Here is a 10,472-nt window from a genome sequence, read left to right as displayed (position 1 = left end):
AAGATGTGGTAATTTGACTTACTCATTTATATAGATTTAAGAAATACCAACAAACCTTTTGGCCTCAAACGGGTGATTAACCCCCCCCCCACTCTAGCTCTTTGACTAATTACACCACAGGTCGCCATACATACACTATACACTACTAAACATGCACCATGCACTGTTAAACGTACACTATACATTACTTAACATACACACTCGTGTTATACAGTGTTTTTAAGTGTTAGTAGCTCTGTGGTGTAGTAGTGGAGAAGGAAGTAGCGGTCACTCCCACTTACCTCCCGTAACTGTTGTAGCTGGTCGATATCCAACTCTGTTACTGACCAATCATTAAAGTAGGTGGAGCGTTATCAGGCCACCGACCAATTGCAGGCTTATAGATATACCATCGTCCAAATAGAGGCTAGTAACTCATAAATAAATAAAGAATCCACCAATCGCAAGGAGAGAAGCAGGAAAAGGACCAATAGCATGCAACCACGTAGACCATCAACCAACCATAGGCTTATAAATAGATGTAAATAGACAGTCAACCAGTCAGAGATTTGCATATATATATATATATATATATATATATATATATATATATATATATATATATATATATATATATATATATATATATTTGCGATTACAGCTATACTTGTGTACCTATACAGTATGTGCGTGTACACCTATATATAAATATGTACCTGTGTGCGTGTGTCCAGCTATACATATGTATCTGTGTGTTGTTGGTGCACAAGCAGTATACTGTACTGTAGGTCATTGATCACCTCACACTGTATCGATTTGACAACACCAACTTGTGTTTTCGCTACTTAAACTACTGCTTCTTTTATTTCCATATCACGTTGTCCTTTTTCATTTCCAGTTCGTGTGAAATATCTTTGTTTATTTCAACTATCTGTTGGTATATACTGTACAGTACTTATTTACATTTCAAGTTATTTCCCTTTTTCTTATAACTCTTATTTTATTTATTTCCAGCTTACGTTATTTTTTTCCAGTTCACTTTCTTTATCTGTTTCAAGTTTACTTTTTTTTCCAGTTCAAGTTGTTTATTTCTGGTACATGTCATCTCTTCCTTGTTCGCTCTCATTTATTTTAATTTCTGTAATTCTTAATTTTTATTTGCACTTACTTTGGTTCCATTTTTCATATCTTACTTTAATTTTTCGTATTTTTTGTCTGAGTATCCTACTTTTATTTTATTTTATTTTCTATTTGGAAAACTGTTCATTCGTGTTTCTCATCAAGTTTTATTATTCCGTTTTCTTTAGTTTTGTTTTTGTTCTTCTATTTTTAATTTCTAAATTAATTTCTCATTATATCTTATTCTTATTTCTGCCTCTATTTTACTTCCCTTTAACCCTTTTAACATCTCTGTATCTTCCATACAATCTGACTTTTATTTTATAGTCATTCTCTCTTTCTCTCTCTGGAAATCGTGTCGCAGATTCTTAAGGGTTCGTACATTAAAAAAAACTCCATACCTGGTGATGTGAGAACTCATCTAACTAACTTAAACAAGGGCGAACCGACCACTTCATAAAATATTTGATTTTTCCAGACTCCACCAGAGTACAGCCGTCCAGACCGCGTGGTGTAAAAATCTAAAGGAAATTCGACTTTATTCCCCCCTAGCATGCGCTCCAAAGTTGCGTGATTTTGACGGAAAAACTTGCATACCAGGTCTTGGGCTCCGAGCCAGGAGGGCGAACTGGCCAGCCAATAGCGTGCCGGGATTCATCCACCCTGTGTTTACACTATCCCGCTCGGCCAATCACGCACTGTGTTGCTTATGCTAGAGTTTGTCTGCCAGTGTGTAGTGACGCATTTAAAGAACTCTTTGGATTTTAACTCTTTTCTCATTGATTTAACATTGATTTCATTACGATAATGTCGTCAAGTGGAGGTGGGGGTGTTGGTGAAGCCCCAAAAGTCATGAGGAAACTTCATTATTCAATATATACCTGAACCAATTACTTCCAATCACTACAAATTGACATTGAATCAATAATTTTAATTACCAATACAACATATCTCGCGCCCGAACCAAACTGTCTCACTTTTTTGGGGTAAGTGAATAAATAATAGCAAGAGTAAGTATAAGGTGACCTAGATAGTGAACCTCAGTGTACTGTACTGTACCACTCCGTTATCTGATAGTTTCCATGTCTTATGGGGGTCAAGTTCTACATGCTAACACGACCGTTTGCACTGATTTGTCCTCCTGACCTAGTTATCTCTCTCTCTCTCTTTCTCTCTCCCCCCCCCATGACCTAGTTCCTGTTTGTTCACCTACACAAACCAACACCGCGCTGTATCGGCCGGACCATTTGTTGACATGTCACCTGGTAACACCCCTACTACGCATGCACGGCCCAGAGCATTCCCTTCCCCCCCCTCTGCACCTATTCATTCCTCTTTCTCTCTTTTCCTTCCATGTTCTTATTTCTCCTCTCTAATCCCTTTAAGTATACATAATTAAGTATACATAGGTAATAAGTTTGAAAGTAAGATTGACACATCCCTCCCGACTAGTGAGGTATTGTATATATATATATATATATATATATATATATATATATATATATATATTCATCTTCAGGGGTGAGTACAGACTAGGTACTCACCCCTGAATGTGATGAAAGCGCTTGGGAATCCTTGTGGGTTACCTTGCACCTACAGTGATTTACTTGCATATATATATATATATATATATATATATATATATATATATATATATATAGAGAGAGAGAGAGAGAGAGAGAGAGAGATATGTGGTGAAGGGAGGAGAAATGAGAGGATTGAGGAGAGGGTGGAATAGAGGAAAAGCACGGAAGAGGCGGAGAGGGAGATAGAGAAAGAGAGATATAAAGGAGAAAGAGAGAATTAATGAAACGGAAAAGAGGGAGAGGAAAAACAAAGATCACCAGGAGACGTTTTCAAGGAAATAAAGAGAGATACAGAATAAAGGATAAAAGTCAAACAACGAGAGAAGGATTAAGAGTGAATTGAGAAAAGACACAGGCAAACAGACATGTACAGGACAAAGACAAAGACATATTAAGAAAACAGGAGAAATAAAGATGGAAAAAGAAAGTTACAGACAGGCAAACAAGCGCACACACACACGCGCTTACAGGGAGAACCACTTTCCCCCTTCCACTCTCCTCCCTCTCATCCTCCACTACTAATCTCCCCACCATCCCACTCTCCCTCTCATCCTCCAGTACTATTCTCCCCACCATCCCACTCTTATCCTCCAGTACTATTCTCCCCACCACCCCACTCCCTCTCATCCTCCACTACTAATCTCCCCACCATCCCACTCTCCCTCTCATCCTCCAGTACTATTCTCCCCACCATCCCACTCTTATCCTCCAGTACTATTCTCCCCACCACCCCACTCTCCTCCCTGTCATCCTCCAGTACTATTCTCCCCATCCCATTCTTATTCTCCCCACCACCCCACTCTCCTCCGTCATCCTCCAGTACTATTCTCCCCACCATCCTCTCATCCTCCAGAACTATTCTCCCCCACCACCCCACTCTCCTCCCTGTCATCCTCCAGTACTATTCTCCCCACCATCCCACTCTCATCCTCCAGTACTATTCTCCCCACCACCCCACTCTCCTCCCTCTCATCCTCCAGTACTATTCTCCCCACCACCCCACTCTCCTCCCTGTCATCCTCCAGTACTATTCTCCCCATCACCCCACTCTCCTCCCTGTTTCAGGTTAGGTTAGTTTGGATTGGGTTAGGTTAGGTTAGGGTAAAATCCAAGACGCCAAATTTCGGTTTTTGGTTATTTTGAAAACACCCACAACGCGTTGTGGTCGCTTTTCGTTTTCTGAGCCCAACATATAACGATAAAGGAGACGCTCAGGAATATATAGAGAACGAGACTAAAACAAACACGATCATGAGAGTCAGGGATAGACTTAAACAAATACTTTCCTTCGAGTATGTCATTAATTCATGAACTATGTACATAATCTTCTCATTCCAGCATAAAGAACAGTAATTCAATATATTTTTTCTGTACAAAGAAGATTCAGAATAAGCAAGAAATGTTACTCTATCACCATAAAAGCTGTAAGGTATTTCAATCGGTGCTACTATAGTATGCCGTCTACCTTGTGGATGCGGTCTACCGTACTGGTCGTACTACAGCATGCAGTCTACCAAGCTGGAGGTGTGTCTACCGGGATATTTACACAGTAGCATCCATTAACCTAACCTAACCTACGTTAGGTTAGGACATTAGGTTAGGTTAGGACATTAGATTAGGTTAGGACATTAGATTAAGTTAGGTTAGGTTGGGTTAATGGACGCTACAGTGTAAATATCTTGGTAGACCAACTCCGGCTCGATACACCGCATACTATAGTTTCAATCTATACAGAACGAATTATAAATGAATCGGTTTAAGGTTAGTTCCTATATTCTCGAATATACGTTGTTTGTTGTACTGTATATCTATATTCCATAATGTCATTAAATACCTTTTGATTATATTATATCATGGTGTGAAGTTTGATGTTTGTAAATGTATTAATTTATCAGATACATTTAATATGCGTGCGTGGCGCCGCGTTCATAGACTAACTCAATACCTGTCTATGAGATACAGTTTCCGATCTTACCTGTCTTTTAAGAGTTACCATCCACCGAGGAGGCCATTATTATCATGAGGTTTGTGATAGCTAAGGTAATCGCAGCACTTCTGTTTATCCGTGTTGGACTACCAGCCACGCCGAACCACTCTGTGTAAAACCTTCTTACGCACTGGCCGCACTGACAATACCTACTGCCGGTCACCTCATCACGCACCACCGCCATCACCAGTCTCCTTGCCTTACACAATTAATTATTTATTTTGAGAATAAAAATGATAAAAACGACATTTATAAATGTAAATTATTCCCATATTTGTCTATTTATTGAAAAAAGAGGATTAAATTTTTAGTTTGGAAGAGTAAGAATTGGATTTAATCGTACGTCAGTCAGACCGATGTCTCCCCGCGTCTAGCCGTCGCCATGGAGACGACACTCTGCCAACATGTCGTAACGAGGTGGGTCTTGAATAAGTAATAGAAAGGCATATCTTGTGTAGGTGATCGGGCACGATGCTCTAAGATTTTTTACTGAACTATCAGCCAAAACAAGCAAGTGTCACCGATTTATGACCACATTATGCAAAATAGTTTAGAAGGGATTTGACGAACACAGTCTGGCAATAAACACCAGCCTATACGGTTAATTGCTGTTCCACTTAATAATATACATTACATTATATTAAAGAAATTTAGTTTTTAATTATTAATATAACTAAGTTATATAAGTAACAACAGAGTTGTATAGTTATAATAACTATACAACTCTGTTGTTACTCTAATATATACACTTTGATACAAGTATTAATAAATCGAAGAAGAATATTTGCGAGTCTTACCAGGTAAACAACGAGAAAATTAATAGAAAAATGACTGATACTAAAGGAAATGAGAAAAGAATGTAAGTTTGTTTTTGCTCATATTCTCATTTCGATGTTTCTACTAAATCAGTAATTCACAGATTTGGGGTTCAGTAAATCCATTTCTGACGTTTTAAAAATGTCTCACGTATTGATATTGTTATCTATTTATTCATTATATAGTTTACAATATTTCTCGTATTATTTGCAAATTGTGATGAAATTATATAAGTAGGTAGTGTAGTGGAATTCTCCCCTACAAACGCTGTTTGTCGCTGCCTAGCCGACCCCACCAATTCCCCAGTGTATGCCTCGTGGTCTAGGTCAACCAGCGCCGCCATACATCACGGAGCGGGGGTCAACTACTAAGCCACGCCAACCCCCCGCTATTTAAGACCTGACCTCGTGGTGATCTGTCTCTCTTTCTACCTACACCAACCAGCCAGCAACACCTCCGCCTGCCTGGCGGTACTCTCTCCCGCTGGCGAGCATGGCGACCCACAAGCTGTCCTTCTCTGAGCGTCCTCACCAACCAGCTCTCTCTACATCACGCTTGTAACCATGCTGCCTTCCCAGCACCAAGCTGCATTGTACATCCAATACAACATGTATATAGAGAGCACATTGTGAGTTTCCTTTCTCCATCCCATCCTGAGTGTGAACCAAACATCTTGAACCCCACAGTAGATACACGGTATTACCATTATTAATGGAGTTATCATTATTATTAGTAATATTAACATGACTGTAGTATTATAGTAACAAATACAATATATCCTCCATATAATGAACTAATTAAAGCCGACCAATTCCGCTATATTGGACTCTCCGTTATTTTCGCTCGATTCAGTAAACTAGTTCGCTAAATCAACCGTGATTTTGTTAAATCCCGAGCCAAAGGTGCCGCTTGGTGCGTGAGGTTTGCTTACATCCGCTCGGTCTGTGTCCTGCCGCCACCACTTGTGTTGTTCACTGCTACCTCCCAGTAACCTCTCAATCTATCACTTGGAAAAAAAAAAAGTTTGGAAATAATTGAACAAACTATAACCAAACACCGGACCCCATAGTTTAAGGTAAGCCGTTAATAATGTTTCCATGTACGCATCACGTTTCTAAGGTGTGCGTATGTGTGAACGTACTGTATGTGGCCTGTTGTCAATTCTCTTTGTATGGGCACACAAACGTACGTACATGTGGATATCTCACACTCAGGAATAAGGTAGAATAGACACTCACAATGCGCTTTCTGTATATTTATTGTTGTACAGCGCAGTGCTTTGGAGTGACTAGGTTTCTGAGTAGCTGTTGCTGGTCCAGTAGCCGAGTGTAGAATGGTCTCCCTGACATGACATGAAATGCTAGTGACAGGGGGGAAGAACAAAGGGAGGATTGAAGTGAATTTTAGGAGGAGAGAATAGGTGCAGTGGCTAAACACCGCTTGCGTGAGGGAGTAAAAGATGGAGGCAGCAGCAACTCGCCCGGACGCGGCCGGGAGGCGACAAGACAGAGCCAGGCTAGCGTCAGGTCAAGCGTCAGGTGCGTGTTGGGTTGGGCAATGGATGTTCAGTGCTTGGTCGGCTTGATTGTGTGTGTTGGTTTCTTGTGTGGAGGAAATGTCTTGGTCTTCTTAGCTTGATGTCGATTTTCTTCTCACTCTCCTCCTCTTCTTGCTCTCTTGAAGTGTCCATTCGTTTGTGTTTGGGTCTTGTTGTTCGTCTTCCTCGTGTTTTAAGTCCTCATAGGTGTGGAAGAGGTCGGAGACGGTGAGGTTGACAACGTGGGCTTCAGCTCCACGGGCCACGTGGTGTTCTTGGTTCTGTGTGGTGGGTGTTTCTTTTGAGTTTTCTTCTCTTGAGTTTTCTTTTCTTGGTTTTTCTTTTCTTGGGAGCGTACAGCAAGGAGGGCCTCTTTGTAGCTCAGTTTCTTCTCGAGACGAGCCTTGGCTATCCTGCATTCCTCCTTCCATTTAGGGCAGGTCCGATCGGCGGAGGAGTGTGGGCCACCACAAGCAGCGCATTTTTTTACTTTGTTGGGGCAGACCGTGTAGCGGTGTCCGGGGCTGCTACACATGGAGCAGGTGTCCTCCTGCGCCTCACACTTGTTTACAGTGTGTCCATAGTGCTGGCATTTGTAACACCGCTTCGGTCTGCAGTAGGGCTTGACTGGCACAGTTACCCACGCCAGTTGAGCCTCCTTGGGTAAGGTGGAGTGGTGTCCGATGAGGGCAGTGGTGCCGGACAGCTTCTTCACAACTTGAAGTTGCCCCTTGAGGAGCTCACTCAGCTCTGCTTGGTCCACGTGGGCAATTTCGGCGTGGGAGATTACTCCCAGCTTCAGGTTGTCCCACATGTAGGCAATCATTTTAAATGGAATGCCGTTGATGTCTGGAATCTCCGCGAGCTGTACGGGCATGCCCTTCTCGGCGAAGGTGATCTTGATGTCATCAGTGCTTTGTATAGGTGCAATTGCGTGTTGGTGTCCAATTGGCGGAATCTTCTGAGCTTTGTAAGTTGTGATCTTGCCATAGCTATTCTTTCGTTGATGTGAGGGATTATTCCGCTTCTGGATATCTTGAGTCCTAATCTTGAGCAAGAGTACGCTTTCAGGGAGTAACCTCAAGCTACAGGGTCCATGAAAATGGAACCCCACAAGGAGGCATCCTCAGTCCAATGCTGTTCAATGTCCTGATGGAAAATCCTGTCAAACTTCCTTTCAGACAAACAGCCAAGCTCCTATGCTATGCAGACGGCTTGCAGCTTATAGTAAGAGGATCAAACAGACTAGCCAACACGCAACACGCACTTCAACTTAGGGAAGAGGAGTGCAACAGACTTGGACTCAAGATAAATCCAGCCAAGTCGAAAGCGATGGCCATCTGCACACACACCAGACAAGATGCTCTCCATACAAAACACGCCAGTAGTCTGGACCAACACCCACCAGTGTCTTTGAATCTGGTTTGACCAGAAACTCATTTTCAAGCCCCAACTCGAGTATCTCAGGCACAGGACAAAGAGCAGACACACTATAATGAGGTCGCTCACCAGCACAACCGCAGGAGCAAACTTTCATGTGCTCAAAGCCTACTACACGGCCGCCATCAGATCGCTGGTAGATTACAGTGTTCCAGCGCTCATTGGACTGAGAGAAGACCAGATAGCTAAGCTAGAAGTTATCCAAAATAATGCTCTCAGGACCATGCTCGGAGCACCCTTGTGGACCAGAATTTGCAATTTGCAAATGGAAACTGAACTACCACCCCTGGCAGTACGAGTCAAGCAGGTGACAGCCGGTTTCCTCGCCAAAATCTGTAGATCAAATAAGCCCACAGCTGCCAAAACGCAAATCAGTGCCTCCCTCCACCTCGACCACAGAGAGCGAGGGGCCACCTGGTTGCACGAGGCAAGCGAGGTCATCCGACACCTGCAAGCAGAAGCACTCAAGAACAACCAAGACACACGAGACAATGGTTACGTAGTTCCTCCACCAGCCACATTCAAAATAACCGACCTAGGTGATAGCAAAGCCAACCTCCAGAAGGAGGACCTCAAAAAATAACTCTGGAAGCCATAGCCACCGAGACACCGGCTGATGCAGCATCATACTTCACAGACGGCTCGGTGGATCCAAAACATCATACAACCGGAGCTGCCTTCTACACCCAAGGTCAGACCCTCCGATGGAGACTTTCTAATGACTGTTCCACCCTACAAACAGAGCTGGTAGCAATCTCAAAAGCCCTACAACACGCTGCAACACAACACAACAAGTCCATCATAATTCACACAGACTCGAAATCGGCCATGCAGGCGCTGCAACACAGTCAACCAAGAGACAACGTCCACATCATAACCTCGATCCTCGCACAGCTACAGGATTCCAAAGACAAAACCGTCCAGTCGTCTTACACTGGATTCCCAGTCATGTAGGGATCGGGGGAAACGACGTGGCAGACGAAGCAGCCAAGGCAGCCACACGTTCTAGTAGCGTACACATTCAAGTTCCAGCAAGCGTGCAACAGATCAAGAATCACCTCAGAAAGACTAGCAAGCTCCACATCCAAAAGAGCTTCCTTCACGCATTCAACGCTGGTTCCCAATCAGCCAAATGGTACCTGGCGGCTACAAAAGGGGAACCACCTTTTTTGTTGAACTGGGTGTTAACTGTGTTGAGAGGATTATTTATGAGCTTAGAATATGTTTCAGCATCATATAAAAGGTCATTCATTTTAGAAATATAATCATCTTTGTTTAAAATCACTACTGTGTTGGCTTTATCTGCTTTAGTGACATGTAGGAACATTATAGAATCTAGTCTCATTAAACATACCGAATCCGTTAACATGAATTTGAGTAACGGTATGTACAAATTGGACAATTTTGTAATTAAGAAGATTTGTAACCAGGTGAGAAGGTTGGGTCAGTTTTCCCTCTGACCTGACTACCGACCGCTGCGGTGCTTTTGTAAAGATTAGTAGGGTCATTACCTATACTTGACCTCTGTGGATCTTGTCCTCACCCTCCTCTGTATATATATAAAAGTTCAGCATCCACTTCTCAAACCAACCCCTGAATCATCTAAAATCTCAGAAAAAGGTCACAATCCTCTCATTCTGTTCTATTTTCTCCAAAATCTTTGTAGAAGTCCTATGCAGGAGAGTATTCTCACTGTCGTAATTGCCTCTAGTAGGCTATAAAAAGGACAAATAAAAGAAGGTTGAGGACAGAACCCTGAGGACCACCAGGTCTTCTCAGTTGGAGGAGTCACATTTACATTTACATTTAAAAATTTTACCCAACAAGAGCTTTCATCAAAGAATTGGATATTTTTTCAATAGTCTTTTTAGATATCAACAAAAGCCTTCATAAAGCTACAATACATTTGCGGTCTAGTAGCCTGACTGTTATCGATATCAGTCCACCGGTTTGTGTTTTAAATTCAACTTGTAGGACTGTTGACCCGTTTAGAAATGAAGCCAAACTG

The sequence above is a fragment of the Homarus americanus genome, unplaced genomic scaffold (genome assembly GCF_018991925.1).
Source record: "Homarus americanus isolate GMGI-L3 unplaced genomic scaffold, GMGI_Hamer_2.0 scaffold34360, whole genome shotgun sequence".
In the NCBI taxonomy this organism is placed as follows: domain Eukaryota; kingdom Metazoa; phylum Arthropoda; class Malacostraca; order Decapoda; family Nephropidae; genus Homarus; species Homarus americanus.
The sequence above is the reverse complement of the archived record's forward strand: the minus strand, read 5'-3'. Positions refer to the sequence as shown.